Here is an 18,557-nt window from a genome sequence, read left to right as displayed (position 1 = left end):
CAGGAGTCATATTCCACGTTGCCAGGGAGATTCACTCCATTGGGTGTCTGATCCCACGTAGAGGGGAGGGCAGTGATTTCACCTTTCAAGTTGGCTTAGCTAGAGAGAGAGGGCCACATCTGAGCAACAAAGAGGCATTCGGGAGGAGGCTCTTAGGCACAATTATAGGGAGGCCTAGCCTCTCCTTTGCACCAACAGTCTTCCCAAGGGTAAATCCTGTGGTAGAGGGCTCAGCCCATCAAACCACCAGTCCCCTATGTCTGAGCTCACTATTATTTTAAGGACATACTTGGTACAAAGCTGGAATCACCTTTCTGGGTTTGACAAAACCATGAGGCAATAACACATTTAACTTGGGAGTACAATTTCAATGTGCAAATTTAAAGCCTACAGACAAAAATCATTGCTTTTCCCTCACTCTAAGCCACTCATTCATTCATTCAATCTCTTAAGAAACCCTGTGCCAAGGCAAATTCTCCTATTTATACTCTTCAATTTTGATTTCCACTAACAGAGTACTAACGCACTATCTTCTCCGTATGTGTGGTCCCCCTCCCTTAAATTTTAAAATGCATTTACAGGGAAATCCATTTTACACATTTATGATTCATTATGCTGAAGTAAGAATTGCTTTTAGCAGGCTTTAAAACATTACTGGAAGCCCTTAAAACCTTTATTATGAAAAAAAAAATTACAGGTCACATTTTCCACAGGTAAACAAAATTGGATAGGCAAAGGCTACGAAAGGAGTCACCTCAGATTCAAGCTGAATAACAGAGAAAGCTAAATATGAACAGCTACTCTTTACCATTTTGTGTACTTTTTCTTGAATCAGAAAAACATATTTAGTTAATTGCAAGGACTCCAACTGGAAAAGAAGGTTGACTCGTAACTCCGAAAAGCTACAATATTTGAAACTCACACAGGTACAGCAGTACAAACTCCATCTTCCAACTTCACTGAAAATGCTTGCAAAAAACTTCCTGGGGCAAAAGAAGAGGCAAATCAAATTTAAAATCAGAAGTAAATAGGTTTCATTCAAAACAAAAATAAGTAGAAACCCTGGTGTTTTATAAAAACTTTGGTTTTTTACCATCATGCTACAATGCAAGAGTTCCTTCAATCACGAGTTCACCTCCTGCTACACATTTCTTGTCTAAATTTCTGAAATGCACACATCTGTTTGGCAAAGAGCATTTCTATCCACAGGTCCCACAGTGTGCAATCACCATTTATATTAGTAGTACTCAATCCTTACTGCACTTTCAAATCCCCTAACAGGAAAATATTTGCTGATAACTTGGGACCCATCCTAAACAGATTCTGATATAAATGATCAGGAGTGAGGCCTGGGCAGCAGGATTTTTAAAAGCTCCCTGGGTGAGTTTAATATGAATCAAGTGAAGAGGGCCACTGATTTAGAGAATACTCGTTTTGAAATGCCTCAATAGCAAATGGTTGCAGAAAGGGATGCAATATGGTGCTGAAAGAGGAAATGGAAAATGGAAACCTTCGCAACAGGTAAGATGCAAGTGAAAAAGTGTACAGTGACAACTTAATTATTTTTAACTTCAATATTTTCACTGTAGGGGCTATAGTTATGAGAAAACCACGCATAGCCCTTGAAACAATGTATAATTCAATCTGCAATAACTTTTTGTTTCTTTTTTTTGAACTTTTTGTTTCTAATTTTTTTTAAGTTAGAGAAGTTGTAGGTTTAAAGAAAAATCATGTAAAAAATACAGCATTTCCAAATACACCCCCCCCCATACATACACTGTTAAAACTTTGCATTAGTGTGGTACTTTTGTTACACTGATGAAAGCATATTAAAATTGTACTATTAAATATAATCCATAGTTTACATTAGATGTATTTTTCTCATATACCACCTTATCATGAACACCTTGTACTGGTGTTGTTCATTTGTTATAGTTCATGAAAAAATATTCTTATACTATCAACTATAGTCCATTGTACACAATAAGGTTCACCACATTACATAGTTCTATGTTTAATCTTTTAATTTTTATTCTAATAAAACATAAGACCTAAATTTTCCCCTTTTAACTACATTCACACATACAATTCAGTGCTGTTAAGTACACTCACAATAATATACTACCATCACCACCATCCATTTCCAAAACTTAAAAATCAACCTAAGTAGAAACTGTGTACAAATTAAGCATCAATTCCCCATTATCTACCCACAATCCATACCCTGGTAACCTATATTCTAAATTCTAACTCTCTGAGTTTGTTTATTATAATTAGTTCATATCAGTGAGATCATACAATATTTGTCCTTTTGTGTCTGGCTTATTTCATTCAGCATAATGTCCTCAAGGTTCATCCATGTTGTCAGATGCATCAGGACTTCATTACTTTTTATGGCTGAATAATATGCCATCGTATTTGTATTGATATACCACATTTTATTTATCCACTCATCAGTTGATGAACACTTGTGTTTCTTCCACTTTTGACAACTGTGAATAATGCTGCTTTAACAAAGCTGTGCAAATATCTGTTTGAGTCCCTGCTTTCAATTCTTCTGGTTATGTACTTAGCAGAGGGATTGCTAAGTCATATGGTAGTTCCATGCTTAGGTTCCACAGAAGCTGTACCATTTTACATTCCCACCAGCAGTGGGTAAGTGTTCCAATATCTTCACATCCTGTCCAACACTTGTTGTTTTCTGTTTGTTTAATGGCAGCCATTCCAGTGGGTGTGAGATGATATCTCATTGTGGTTTTGATTTGCATTTACCTTAATAGCTGGTGATTTTGAGCATCTTTTCACATGGTTTGTAGTGATTTGTATATCCACTTTGGAGAAATGTCTGTTCAAGTCTTTTGCCTATTTTTAAAATGGGGTGTTTGTCTTTCTATTGTTGAGTGGTAGGGTTTCTTTATCTATTCTGGATATTAAACCCTTATCAGATATGTGCTTTCCAAATATTTTCTCCCATTGAGTAGGCTGTTTCTTCAACCTATTCAAAGGACAAAGTCTCTGATGCACAAAAGGTTTTTTTTAATTTTGAGGAGGTCCCATTCACTTATTTTTTATGTTGATTGTTCTTTGGGTATAAAGTCTAAGAAACCATTTAACTTCCATATAGTTGTGGATTTTCCAGTTCACTGCCTGCTAATGATTTCCAGCTTCATTTCATTATAGTCAGAGAAGATGCTTTGTATAATTTCAATCATTTTAATTTTATTGACATATGTTTTGTGACCCAAATACGGTCTATCCTAGAGAATGATCCATGTGTACTTGAGAATAATGTATATATTGCTGTTTGGGGGAGTGCAATGATCTGTAAATGACTGTTACATCTAGTTAATTTATCATATTATTCAAGTCCTCTGTCTCCTTATCGATATTCTGTCTCAATAGTCTGTTGATGAGAATGGTATACTGAAGTCTGCAACTATTATCATAGAGGTGTGTGTTTCCCCCTTCAGTATTTTTACTGTAAGGTAGCACTTACTTCAGTCATTTTGTCCTTTGGTATTTATATGTCACATGTTTTTTTCTCTCTCTTTTCCTTTATCACAACCTCCTTTTCTGTATAGTTGATGTTTTGTGTCATATCTGACTGACCCCTTTCTCATTTCTGTTTCTCTGTATTTAAAAAAAATACTTTCTTTGCGGATACCCTGGGGTTTTTAGTACACGGCCTACTTCTATAACCTATTAATTTGAAAAGATACCAACTTAACTTCAGTAGCATACATGTTCTCTGCTCTCATGTACCTCTGTTTCCCTTCATTATGTTGTTTTGGTCCCATTTCATCACTTCATATTTTGCATGTCCATTATCAGGAAATGTGCATTTTTCTTGTTCAATTGTATTTTGATTCTCATAAGAATTAAAGAGTAGAGTTGTATATTGAGGAGACAGTACTATTGGGTTTTGCATTTACCCTTTTAGTTACCCCTACGGATGATCTTCATTTCTTCACCATATTCCAAACCACGCTCTCCTGTCTTTTCCTTTCAACCTGCAGAACTCCCTTTAGTACTTCTTGTAGGGCATGTCTTTTGTTGATGAACTCTCTCAGTTTCTGTTTATCTGTGAATCTTTTAAACTCTCCTTCATTATTGAAGGACAGTTTTGCTGGATAAGGAATTCTTGGCTGGTGGTTTTTCTTTTTCAGTAGCTGAAATATATCATACTACTGCCTTCTTGACTCCATGGTTTCTGATGAGAAATCAGGACTTAGTCTTACTGAGGATCCCCTGGATGTGACAAATTGCTTTTCTCTTGCTGCTTTTAGAATTCTCTCTTGATCTTTGGCATTAGACAATAAAATTAGTATGTGTCTCAGAGTAGGTTATTAGGATTTATTTTGTTTGGAGTATGTTGCACTTCCTGGAAATGTATATTTACGTCTTTCATAAGAGTTGGGAAATTTGGGGCCATTATTTCCTCCAGTATTCTTTTTTGCCCCTTTTCTCTTCTCTTCTCCTTCTGGGAAATCCATATCATGTATGTTTGTGCACTCTATGCTGTCACTCAAATCCCTGAAACAGTGCTTAATTTTTCATAGTCCTTTCTCTATCTGTTCTTCTGACTTATAGCTTCAATTTTCCTTTCTTCTAGTTAGCTCTTTCTTCTGCCTGTTCAATCTGCTATTGTATATCACTAGCGTATTTTTTTTTTGAGTTGTGCAGCCCTTTATTAGCAACTAAAATAAAAGGTAACTGTTTTACAACATGAGTTGTAATTATCTATAACTGGAGATTTATTATAATCTAATATAGAGCATTTATAAATGCAATTTCTTTATTAAAAAGCTTCCATACTTCTTTGCTTGTGTACAATTTGCAAAACTATTCTGAAAGTGGAATATATGTGCACAAGTCTGACAAGAGTGCAAATTTAGGATATGGTAAATACTTTACAGGTTACTTTCAAAAAAACTGTCTGTCACAACCGGGGCTCTATATTGTCATCTTGTTTGATCAAAATATTTTGATGCTTGCCTTCCTTCCACTACCCTAAACAATAAAGCATTTTTTAAATGAGTTGAAATTAAGGAAGAACTACACCTACTAGAAAAGAAAAGAAGAAAGTTCTATTAGTTTGAGGTTTCAGAATCCCCCCTTATTTTATAAGGGCTAGGCTGGGACCCAGACAGAGTCTACACTTGTGCAGGTGGCGTCCCTGAGGATTCAGAGCTTCAGTGGACTGTGAGTGCTCCGGCTGCATAACTCACTGAACTGTCTTGCCAGTTTCTACACTGGCTTGACTGGGCATAATTCAAAAAGGAAAAGCTCGTTTTCATTCCATTCTTCTGGAGCTCTGTGATAGCATTTAATAACACCCCAATGGGATGTCTTCCACATATTGTATTATGGTATTTCTTCAAGTAATTGCTAAAAGATACAGTGTCTAATTGTTCTATAATACTCATACCCCCAATGGCAGAAATCAGAAGAAACCACCAAGAGAGTACTAGGATCCGCTAGGTATTTACTGAAGAGTTTTCAAAATTCCTGTTCTTTTGACTCACTGAGAGCTCCAACCAGTACAGGAATAATGGTAAACTCATCCTTATGGGCTTGTCAATTGTGAAATAAACAAATCATACAGATCTCTGGTCCCTCTGCAATGCAGGGGCTTCTTGGGCAGAATCTGCATCTTTCCATGACTTTAGCTGTGTAAGGCAAATGCATTTCAATACTGTGTTCATTTTATTTCTCTGCAGAGACATGTGTTCAAACATTCCTGTCTTCCATAGATCTCTGTAATTCTTCTGATCAATACAAACATCACACAAAGGTGTTCTATATATATCCACACTGGAAAGTGCACATCGAGAGAGGGGCACATGATGGGAAGGCCCAAGGGTGAAAATTCTCCAGGTAATAGATGGATCCAATTGTTTCTAAGCATGGGCAGTGCAAGACCCACAGTACGTATATCCTGCATGGGTGCAATAATAGGTCTAGCAGGTCTTTTTGTAGACTGTACTTGTGAAAGCCAACCTTCTAGCTGTGCATTCAGCTGAGGTCCACATTTCTGTCCACTTAGAGTGTGTCTCAAAATTTTCATGCAGTGAACAAATTCCACTGGCACTTCATACCTGAGGCCGTGTACCAGCTCCCGGCATGACTGGCTTCCCAGGAGACCACTCTGTTGAACATCTGGGAGCCTGTGCCACCTACAGTGCATGAAGATGAATGAGGAGGCAGCAGCACCTGCAGGGGCAGCTCCACAAGGGAATGAGACAATGCAGGCCCAGCTTCTAGTGTGTTTTAATTCTCCATTATTGTGCCTTTCATATCCATAATTTATGTTTCTTTTTATACTTCCAAATTCTTTATGCTCACACATTGTCTTCTTAATATCCTTTAGCTCTTTATACATATTTTCCTTCATCTCTTTGAATTGACTTAGATTTTTCTGAACTTCTTTGATTAGTTTTTCCAAACTCTGTCTCCTCTGAAGTTTTAATTTGTTCCCTTGACTGGGCCGTATCTTCCTGTTCCTTAGTATGGCATGTAATTTTTTGGTGATTTCTAGGCATCTGATTATCTTGATGAGTTAACTTCGAAGGCATGTTTTTCCCTCTTGTCTGGGGTTTGATTATTGATTGGCTGTGTATTAAGGCTCCTCTTCGACACTTGGTCCAACTTACTCTGATCCTTTCAAGTAGCCTGTGTTTAACTGCTTAGATCTTCTCAGTTCTTCTTCATCTGATTCTTGCCCTGGATATGTGGTATAGTTTTAAGTTGCATTATTTATGCAACCATTTCACCTCCAGGAGAAAGTTTCCTCTCCTCTGCTCCTTCTCCGGGAATCCTGATCTGTTTATTTTTGTGCAGAATTTTCTCCTCAGCTCCTATGATTTGTTTAACTTCTCTCCCTCACTCAGAGCCCCCTTTTCCTTACATTTTTCAGTTCTGGGCCCTGTTCTATCTTACAGCAGTTCAGTTTAATCACACACCTCCCCTTTTTTTCTGTGAGGCTTTTCTGCTCCCAGTTTCTTCCACATGAAGGTATCCAGCCTTGGGGGCACAAAATGGAGTTAATCCAGAAAGAAGAGTCGCTCCAGAGAAGTCTGTTTTATGTTTAGGTGATCCAGCCACCAGAAACTGGACTGAGTGGGCACACCTCTTGTCAACTGTTCTGGCGCATCTCTCTTCCTCTCCCACACCCCCAGAGGGCCCTTCTGTATGCAGACTTAGAGGCTTGTGTGCCACACCGGGCCTCTGGGGACTTTCGGGTTCCTATGCCTGGATATGAGTGAGGTTCTAACTCACAGCGTGAGTGGCTCCATAGTCTTGTCAGCAAAGGGAGGGACCCCGGCCACTACCTCTGCATGCTCCCAATCTGCATGAGACCAAGTGAGGGGGAGGAGAACAGTCGGCATTTCCAAGGCAGAAAATTCCTACCTGATATTTTTCTTTTTCTTCAATTCAGCATTTGTGGAGTAATTCTCCAATTTCTACCATCATCCCGAATTCTAACCTATTCAGATTTGACCTTCTATTTGCCGATGCTCTGGGGAGGCTTTTTTAAGGGGTGTCTTTGGTTGCCATGTTGATGACATCTCCTAAATGTAATAAATTTTAATAAAGAAAAGGTGCATGGTGCGGCAAGAACATGTAACAGGCAGGGGGATTTGTTGGGGGGATTTCCTGAAGAATTTTCAGTTGAGATCTGAAGGATGAGAAGAAATGAACTAGGTGAGGATGAAAGGATTCCATGCAGAGAAATCAGCAAGTGTAAATTATGTATGCCATAGAAAGAGCTGGGCATGTTCAACTGGCAGAAAAAAGCAAGTAGCTGGAAGTGAGGGCAAAAGGAAGAGATTTTAACCAGGAATTAAGAGTAACTGGGCAAATGTCACACTCAGAGCCCTGCTGAAAGACTAACATGACAGCTTGGGGCCAGGGCATGAATTAGGGGGCTAAATGCTGAGAACTCTACTCCCTTGGATATTTATTAATCAATAACCAAGCTGCAACTACAGAGCATGAGCCATGGTAAGCACTGACCAGAGTGGGGATGTCAAATTCAGCCCCAACACTTATTATTTCCTATCTGAGTAGAGCAAATTATTTACCATCTCTTCACTTTATATGTAAAATCCAAAAAACAGAACATCCTCCCTGTAGTTACTGTACAAGATTAAATGAACTCATGCATGCTGAGCCCCCGTCAAAACTAAATGCCTAGAAAGTGTTAGCTATTCTAAGTAGGACTCAAGAGAGCCTACCATGTCGTCAGAGACATAGACATGGCCTTAGCCACTTCTGATCCAACAGAGCATGGGGACCATGGGGGAGCCTAAATAAAAGGCTACAAGAGCTGGGTGAAAGGAGATTCATTTTGAATTATGGGAATGGAGAAAATTTCATGGGGAGAGAAGGAAGTATCTAAGCAAAGCCTTGAAGAATGAACAGCATCACCTTCCTGTTCTCTTTTGCTTTATTTTGCCTGCACCATCACATCTTTTCTCTTTATTCCATTCTATGTTCTAAACAACGGCAAAGCAATAGTACCCTCTCACGTTAAGCCAGAATTTATAAGAGAAGCAGAGATCTGGTCCAAGAGAAAGAGCCATTGATATAAATGAGAAGTTGGTGAGTCCAACTTAGACAGGCAAGATTTAAAGAAGAGTGCTTTCCCCAGAGAACCTGTTTTGTTGCTCAGATGTGGCCTCTCTCTCTAAGCCAACTCAGCAGGTGAACTCACTGCCCTCCATCCCCTAGGTGAGACATGATTCCCAGGGGTATAAATCTTCTGGCAACGTGGGACATGACTCCCAGGGATGAATCTGGACCGGGCATTGTGGGATTGAGAAAGTCTTCTTGACCAAAAGGGGTAAGAGAAATGAAACAAAACAAAGTTTCAGTGGCTGAGAAATTTCAAATGGAATCAAGAAGTCATTCTGGAAGGTATTCTTATGCAATATTTGATACCCCTTTTTAGTTTTTAGTGTACTGGGATAGCTGGAAGTAAATACCTGAAATTGTTGAACCTAGTACCCTTGTTGAAAATGACTGTATAACTATTTGGCTTACACAGTGTGACCGTGTGATTGTGAAACCCTTGTGGCTCCCACTTCCTTTAACCAGCATATGGACAGATGAGCAGAAAATGGGGACAACCACTGAATGAATAATAGTGGGGTGGGGGGATGGCATGTTTTTGGTGTTCTTTTTTACTTTAAATTTTATTCTTACTCAATTTTTTACTTTTTGGATTAATGAAGCTGTTCAAAAATTGTGGTGCTGAATGCACAACTGTATGATGATACTGTGAACAACTGCATACTTTGGATGACTGTATGGTATGTGAATATATCTCAATAAAACTGAATTAAAAAAAAAAAAGAAGGGTGCTGAATACCTCTCCAATGGTTTCCTATGTTACTTGCAATGCAGATGACTTTGGTACATTTTTAATAACACAGAGAAAAAATATTTGAAAAACCCTCTTTTTAAAAGCAAAGGCAGTTTTACATAATTACATTTTGCCAGTGGGCAAGGGATAGCACCCTGAGCATGTTGATGCTATTGTGAATGTTCTCTGCAGGATCTGAGTCAGTAAGGGAACTCTCCTATTAATACCCAAAGTTCTGCGATTTCTTTCTACCAGGAAGAATATGTGCCAGGTGGAATATTTAAGCCACCGAGCTCTGATAGCACAGCCTGGCTCAGCCTGGGCCACGTCAGGACAGAAATATTCTGTCCAAGAGAGTCACTATCAGAGTCAATCCATAACTACCTTTTCTCTTCTGAAGTCACCCATGAGGGATCACTTTCAGAGATTACCCTTCATTATACACCCCTTTCAACAATTCAAGCTCCAGCCATGGAGAAACAAAGCTATTTAATTTCAGAACCCAGCAGTTTCTTTATGACATTTGGCAGAAAAGAATGTGAGAAGTCGTGGAACCAGCTCCTCACAGACATTGGTTGCTACAGAGTACAGATGTCTGGGGGACTTTAAACGCAATAAACATCCCATCGACCATTATAAAAAATGTACTCAAGAATGGGAAAGAACCCCATAAAGGAGCCTAGAGGAAGCAATGTACTTGTATGGTTCAGTTGAGTTGAGAATCAGCCAGGATTCCAGAGATTCCAAACCATGACTGTGTCCTGGAAGAACAAGGCACTGAACCCACATTCTGCTCACTCGCCTCATTTGGAGAGCACAGGGCATGACCACTGCCCCATCTTGCACAGTGGCACAGGGGAGCTATGGCCATTAGTCTGCAAAACACAGATATGATGCCCTTCATTTGCCCTTGAGTTTCTTCCCATTTTAATTGTTCTCTGTCAATTACCAGGAAAGAGAACGATAAGACACATATTGTAGTGGCACAGACGGTTCAGTTTGCAGAAGGAAATGGTTTATGAGGACAAGGAAAATCTCTCCCTATCATCTAATCAGCAAATAATCATTGAAAATTAATTCAAAGATCTCTCAAAAACAAAATGAGGTTTCTCTTTTTCATTCAAACCATTTTTAAGTGGCAAAGGGCAAGAGGGAAAGAAATAGAGAAAAAAAGTTCAACTTGCCAGTATAATGCTAAAGTCTACTCTCTGCTCACCCAAACTTCTTCCAGGACAGAGATAGAAATTGGAGTTTTTCTTCTCTTTTTCTATAGTTTTACAATTAATACCCGTAGTTCAATAATATGGCATTAGTTCATGTCACCAAGAAGCCATATATAATTGATAGCCCCCAAAGATGATGTTTTAAGTTGAGTTTATTGCTATTTTCTATTTATGTCCATTCTGTCTATTCATCTTTTACCATGCCCTGGTGGCTTTATTGTCACCATGCACTGGGAAACTTTCCTTGTCAGCTGTGGCTTTCAACCTCCCCTTCCCAAATCCTAGACTGCCTGACCATTGATCTCTCACTGTTCTAAATGCCATCATTCAGACATAATGACATGTGATTGGGATACCGAGAGAGGCGAAAAACGTATACCAGTGTACCACAGACAAGACAAGAATGAAATCAACATTGTTCCTCTCAAATAATCAGTGGATAACCTCTTTATGATATATACACATCCTAGGAATACATGCCCATAAAATGAGTGTCTTGAACACAAATCTTAATTTTAAGTGATCATCACTGTAAAGGCAGCAAATATATTTTTACACACACCACACACACACATACATACTCAATAAACAGGGTTAATTCTCAGAAAAAAAGGAACCCATTAAGATAGTGGTACGTCCTTTATATACCTGGCATAAAACATTATCTGGCTCTGACTTTTGGGAGCCACAGCCCCAAATCATGGGCTCACCTTTCCCAATTTGTACATCCTTCAACAGGAGCCCAGCTGAACTTAAACTCCTGAACTAGAACAGAGAAATTCTTTCCTATGTTACATTATAATCAGGTAAGAATTTCTACACATCCCTATTCTCTCTTCTCCCTCTCTGTCCTTTCTCTCTTTGTCTAAATCTGAGTTCTTACAATGTCTAATAGAACTGAGACGCAGTATCTTATTTTGTCACTAGATGTCACCATTTAACACAAGGGCAATAATGGAAAAAAATCATTAAACTTTAGAAGAGACTTGTTTTCAATTCGGAAATCCCAAATTCTATATAGTCAATTCATTTTAAGATTTATTCTTAAATGATATATGGAAATAGTAACAGATAACCATCAGTGAATTAGTACTAATTCTCCTTTCTAAATCAGGGATTTTATATGAAAAGAGGAACTCGACACCAAGGGAAATAGCAGTTCAAGTAACTGGATCCCTTATTTATTCTGCTGAACTTCCCAGTTCCCTGGAGAAATCATTTCCTGAACACATCAACCTCTACAACCTCGCATCTCTCAGAGCCTCAGAGTTCCAGTTTATCTACACCTTTCATTATACCTCATGTGAAAAGAAAACCATTTTATTTGCCGAACATGTTTTGTTGTTGTCAACGGGAAAAGAATACTTAGAGCCTTTTTACATGGCAGCTCCTGTAGGACGGGAATAGCACCCTTCCTACAGTGGAAAATATGTCCTTTGGTCCTATTTCAAGGCTGTTTCAGAGATTTAAATGAACTTTTATTAAATACAAAAGAGAAATAGGAATTTCTGTTTAACAATATTCTAGGTGATAGAGAAATTTTATTTAAACAGTCCACATAGACAGCCATTAAAATATAAAGCATTAGAATATAATTAAAAATTACATTATCTTGACTTTAATTTTCTTGGATGATTCGGAAGGCATTTCTGTCTGTGTACTGTCCCAGGGACCAAGGGCTCACAAGTCAGGATGCCTGGGTTTGACTCTCAGCCCAGTCACCTCTTTGCTGTGTGTTCCTGAGCAAGGCACTTAATGTCTCTTTGCCTCAGTTTCCTTATGAGTAAAATGAGGATGATGATGCTTATCTTATAGGGTGATAAATTACTATAAATAGAATTGTCTGGCACATGGAACCTAAGGATAAATATTAGTAACCATAAATACTTCAATTATTAAAGATCATTACATTAAAGTATTGGTTAACACAGAATTTGGGTTTATAATTCCAGTTGCTTAAGACGTTATTTTTTAGTGGCACAATTTAAAGCATTGCAAATCTGAATTCATTTGGTATCAAATGGCATAAAGGTAAAGACAAGTTTGCAACTTTTCATAGCAAACTATGGAAATCACCAACTATAAAAGCACTTTGCTAATAATCCCACTCTGGTTTTTATCATGTGCTGAAACTCTATCCTGAAATGCAACTGTGACTGGAAATCAACAAGCCATTTTTATATATTTTTACTAATCTGAATTTGTTTCCTATGACCAATGCTGTATAAAAATTCCTTAGCATAATCTAAATCATCTCTAATTCAGAACATAAAACCTGCCTTTGTTGTTTTTTCACTGGAGCCCAGGGTTACAGGCAGGCCAGCCAATAAGCTCAAAACAAGGGACTTCACTCCACAGAGCGATCTCATACAATGAGGCCAGAAGCAAATCCCACGCACACATTATAAAGACACTCTTTCAGCAAAAGTGACAAATGCAAACAGTCTAGTTGCACCAAAATTGTGACACGATATGGCTATAGTTTCCCACACAATCTTATTTTTCAATGTTTTCTATTCTAAGATAAGGACCTTAAAAATAAAAAAAAAAGCAATTATTCTGGCGTGTTTTACACTGTTTACTAGTCGAGATAAAGGCTCTGTGCTGCCTGGTAACTGCTCAGATGGCAGAATAGATGTTCAAAATCCCAGTAAAACAGGAAGCTCAAATTTCCTGCAAGGTCATAACTGACCACAAAAGAAAAAGTCACTGAAATGCCGTGGATGTCAGATTCAAGGACCTGCAGTTCTGCTGTTGTAAAGAATCCAGGGGATTCTGTATAAAGGATGAGCCTCTTTAGCACTTTGACTATTAGCTTTACTATGAAGGGATTTGCAGGAATCAGAGATGAGACAATAATGAATTCTGTGAAATGAAAAGGACCTCAGAAGTCCATTTGGCCGGTCCCCCTGCCATCAAGTAGACTTACACTCCAGAAGCCTAGACAGGAGCCACCATATTCTATTTCATGTTTCTGGATGTCAAAAAAAAAAAGATAGTTTAAAAAAAAAAAAATCTCAGTAATCTACTCACAGGCTGGAGAGTAGATGTTCTAGTAAATGAAAAAAAAAAATCCAATTACAAAGTCCATCAGAATGCCAGAAATTTGATTATTGTGAGGGTCAAAGAATGCTTCTGACAGAGATCTTCAATTTATCATTTGTCCTCATACCACAGAATGCTTATCAGTGCTATCACCCAGCTCTCCTGCAGCTCACCCTGCTAGACTCTGTGTGTGTGTCTCTCTCTCCCTCTTCCCTCTCCCTTTCCCCCACCCCTCTCACCCACAATCACATGTCTACACTGCAATTTAAGAATTTTTATCTAGATTTGTAGTCAAACAAATCTAGATTAAAATGTAGAGAGAAGGGTGGAAATGGTACTGAGAAAGGATTTAGTCTTCAGCATTTTAAATCTATTATTCTCGATAAGTAACAACCCATTCAACTTCTTCTTCCCTCATCTGTAACAGGATAACAGTACTTGGGACAGTTATTGTGAGGTTAAAATTAATTCACATGATGTGAAAGGCTTTGAAGATAACAAAGTGCACACCGATGTAAGTTTCTCTGCTCTACTTTTTACTGTCATGTACTTAAGTCTCAGATGTCCCAAATCTGCATAGGGGCTGCCAGACCTTCTCTGCCTTCTGTTCACACAGGACTGTTCTGTTCTCTGATTCCCCAGCATGCTATTGAGTCCCCAAGCACCCCCTTTTGATCATGAAAGGGAGCTGCCCAATTCATTATCTTTGCCAAGGACACTTTTCCTTCATTCTATGGTAATTGTGAACACAAGCCCCCATCTCACAAACAATTTTTTCTTCTCTCTTTTGACATGTAAACTTATGTTTACTTTAATTTAGATTTTTTTTATTAATTTAGTAGACATTATCTTTTAGAGCAGTTTTAGGTTTATAGAAAACCTGAGCAGGAAGTGCAGAGAATTTCTAGACGTCCCCTATACCCCCACTCCCAGTTTCCTCCATTATTAATATTTTGCATTGGGGTGGTACATATGTTACACTGCGGAACCAATAATGATACATTATTATTAACTAAAGCTCATAGTTTAGATTAGGATTCTCTTTGTGTTGTAAAGTTGCATGGGTTTCGATAAGTGCTTGAAGTCATGTATCTGCCATTACCATGCCATACAGAATTGTTTCAATGCCCAAAAATATGTTCTATGCACCAACCATTCATCCCTTCTTCCCTCCCTTGAGCCCCTGGAAACCACTAATCTTTTTATTTCTCTATAGTTTTGACTTTTTCATAAATGTATGTAATTGGAATCATACAGTATGTGTAGCCTTTTCAGACTGGTTTGTTTTGTTCAGCAATATGCATTTAAGGCTCCTCCATGCCGTTCTGTGATTTGATAGCTCATCTCTTTTCACCACTGACTAACTGTCCATTTCATGGATGTACCACACTTTTTTTATCCATTTGCTTCTTGAAGGATATCTTGGTTGCTTCCAGTTTTATTACATATGAATAAAGTAGCTATACATAAATGTTCATGTGCAGATTTCTGTGTGAACATCACTTTGCGACTCACTTGGGTGACTATGTATGAGTGCAGTTGCTGGATCATAGGATCAGCCTGTTTAACTTTGTAAGAAACTGCCCAACTGTCTTCCAAAGTGGCTGTTCCATTGTGCAGTCCTGCCAGCAACAAATGAGAACCCGGTTGCTACACATTCTCAGCAGGATCTGATGTTGCCAGTGTTTTGGATTTTAACTATTCAGTGTGGTATGTAGTGGTATCCAATTGTTTTAATTTGCAATTCCCTCATGACATACGACGTGAGTATCTTTTCATGGGTTTATTTACCTTCTCTGTATCTTTGGTGAGACGTTTGTTCAGATCTTACCATTTTCTTAATTGGGTTGCTTGTTTTCTTATTGTAGAGTTTTAAAAGTACTTTGTATATTTTGGATGCAAGTCCTTTATTAGATACGTGTTATTAGAAATATTTTATCACAGTCTATGGCTTGTCTTTTCATTCTCTTAAGAAAATATCTTTTTTACATGAATACTACCACATGTAACTTATTTTAGCACTTCTATTGCCTGGTAGCATGTTTTGTTGTCTTTTTTTCCCCTAGATTTTTAAGGGGCTTAAAAAAAGGTATCCTAATTTAGTCAATTTCATATAATCACTAGCACCTTTGCCTTAAACAATGCCTTAAACATTCTCAATAAATGTATACCAAATCAAGGCCTCACATTTTCAAATATCCCTTCTCTTTCTCTTTCCAAGTTAACTGAAGAAAATTTATCTTCTGTCTCCACCCTACGCAGACACATCTATGAGTATAAAATAACCGTAATCTTGTCTGACAAGTATAAGAGCCATAAGAGTGCTGTATCACATCAAGAAAAAGGAAAGGCAACTTCAAAGAAAATTAGAGATAAAAATGAACAAGCTGAAATGCTCTGCAAAGTAATCTGATGGTGTTTAACAAGAATTTTACCACTTTTTATAAGCAATCTCAGGGAGGGATATATACAAATGACCAAAGAATAAAAGAAAATATATTTGTTCAAGAAATTCATGATGGATGCTTATAAATTGAAAATTAAAATGAAAAAGTAAATGTCCAAGCAAATATCAGTATACCATCACAACAAAATACTACATATCTAATGAAAATGCTTACTCCCAGCTTATGAAAGTCTAAGAAAAGAACATGACTTTAATATTATCTATGATTATTTTTAAGAAAGCTACTAATAAAGGTATTATCTATTAGATATTTCAACATCTCTTACATAAGGCCAATGCAATTCATTCTGTTTAGACTGCAGCACAAGATAAAGAAAACTACATTTGAAAGGCCAACATGCTTCCCGTTATCAGGAAGTAAAAGCTCTGTAACTCGTTATGTTTTCCTTTTTGCTATTTTGTGGGTGGTTCGAAGCAAAATCCAGGGCTCCAGTATAACAGCTTTCCTTAATCTAGGTTCTGGTATAATTAATTTTCCACCCCTTTAATTATTTGACTATTCTATTTCACTCATACAATTTATGGTTCCATTTTATCTGTTATCATTTAATGTGAAATATCTTAAAATTATTTTGGAAATAAATAGGGCACAATAAATACATGAATGAATCATTAAAAATTACAAATATGCTGATTACACTGCAAGAGAGAAATACATTAAAAGAATAAGGTTAAGTGAATAACATATGTGAAACAAATATTAGAAGCAAATCTGAATAGATAATATTAGTAGCTAACCTTTATTGAATTTTCACTCTGTGCCAGATATTGTTAAATGTACTTCACATGTATCATATCAACGAATCCTCACAATAACCTTGTGAGGTAAGGATCAGCAATCCCCAATTTCTCATCCATAGACAAGGAAGCCAAGGCACACAAAAGGTAAGTAATGTGTCCAAACTCTTATGGCTAGGAAGCTACATGTATATAATTTTAATATACAGTCATTTTCTTAAAAGAGCTTATATACATAACACTAATATTTATTCATAATAGGAATGAACACTGAACTCAACTTCTTCTAAAATCTATGTGAAAGTCAAAAACCATCCATTTATTCTTTACCACCTTTTGAGTAATAATGATTTTAAATTTATTAATACTTCAATAGTACAGTATTGTTTGCTATTATTTCAACCACAATTTTGATGATTGAGGACATCACATTTTGGGGACAACACATTTAGGTTATAATTATAACTAACTAAAGGTGCTTTTTTCATTCAAATACTCACAAAAACAGAAGGAGGGATAATGCTAAAACATGACAGGAAGCCAGAACTATCAATATTGTATCTGCCATAGCTGAGGAGGAATTTCTATTGATACAGCCTACCTAGGACAGGAGGTTAGTATTGCAGGGCTAAGAAAAAAGAAGATAGTTGTTCAAACAACTCACAGGGACTTTGCCAAAAAAGGCAATGTGGCCACTTCATTGCTGCATGAGAACTGATTTGTAAAGCACCTGGATTTATGCCACACCTTTATCACTTCTTCCCCTTTTGTTAGTGTCTCTTTTCTCTCCAGTTCTCATAACTCAACAAGGTCAGGGATATTGCATCTCGAAATGTGAAGTTAGAGCTAAAGTATCTGTAGATGCAAGAGTTTTACAGTTGCCCAGTCTAGTGTTTTAGTTTTGTTTCCAAATAATTCTTTAGGTCAAGGGGAAAATCCCACACCGCCTGGTTCAAATTACCCGGGAATAAATACGCTTTTGTAAAGTCAGACAATCTGCCAACAGAAGCAGATGCCTTTCATTGGCCCAAGAGAACCTCACTAGATAAATGGCTGCTAGACACTGGTAAGGAGGGGTGAGTGTGAGTACAAGTGTATGTGTGTGTGTGTGTGTGTGTGTGTGTGTATGTGTGTGTGTGTGCCTAATTATATTCCCCTATATAGGATTATGTTCATATATAATACATGTACATAAATAAATATAAATATGTGTGGGTATGTAAGGAAATGCACCAACACAGTTAATTTCTGATTAGTGGAAATAGGGGAGCTTTTGCTCTCTTCTTTACATGTTTTTGCTTATTTTCATGTTTTCTAAAATGAGTAGGTAGTAGTTTTATAATAAAACTTTCGGGAGAAGTCTGTATTGTGAGGAGAAAAATCTGACATTACAATCACCTGACAAAGTTCTGCAGAACAAACCATCTGAAACCATTTAAAATCTAGTGACTTTTTTGATTCTGGTTAATGCAAAGTAACCATGTGTGCCATGTCCAGAAAATCAAACCTCAAACCAAAGAATGTGACACTAAAAGATGTTTAACAGGATTTAATATCCTTTTGATGATTTGAAATGTAATTCAATATCTCATGGTGCCTGATGGCCATAATAAACATACATTCTCATTGACCATCAGCCTAAAGTAAGCCTGGATATTTGAGTTTCATTTTTTGCATCCTTAATGAAAGAGACTTAGCTTTATGTGTTTATATTCAA

General features: G+C 37.4%; 1 protein-coding gene and 1 pseudogene across 3 annotated transcripts in view; both read right to left on the bottom strand.

Moving 5' to 3' along the window:
• SORCS1 (sortilin related VPS10 domain containing receptor 1) overlaps window positions 1-18,557 on the bottom strand; it is a 549,535-nt gene that overhangs the window by 421,705 nt on the left and 109,273 nt on the right. The gene's annotated exons all lie outside the window — the stretch shown is intronic.
• On the bottom strand, window positions 5,183-6,159 carry LOC119510367 (annotated as a pseudogene).

This window comes from Choloepus didactylus, chromosome 15 (assembly GCF_015220235.1).
Source record: "Choloepus didactylus isolate mChoDid1 chromosome 15, mChoDid1.pri, whole genome shotgun sequence".
Classification (NCBI taxonomy): Eukaryota; Metazoa; Chordata; class Mammalia; order Pilosa; family Megalonychidae; genus Choloepus; species Choloepus didactylus.
Note: the sequence above shows the minus strand (reverse complement) of the source record. Positions and strands in the feature narration are given on the sequence as shown.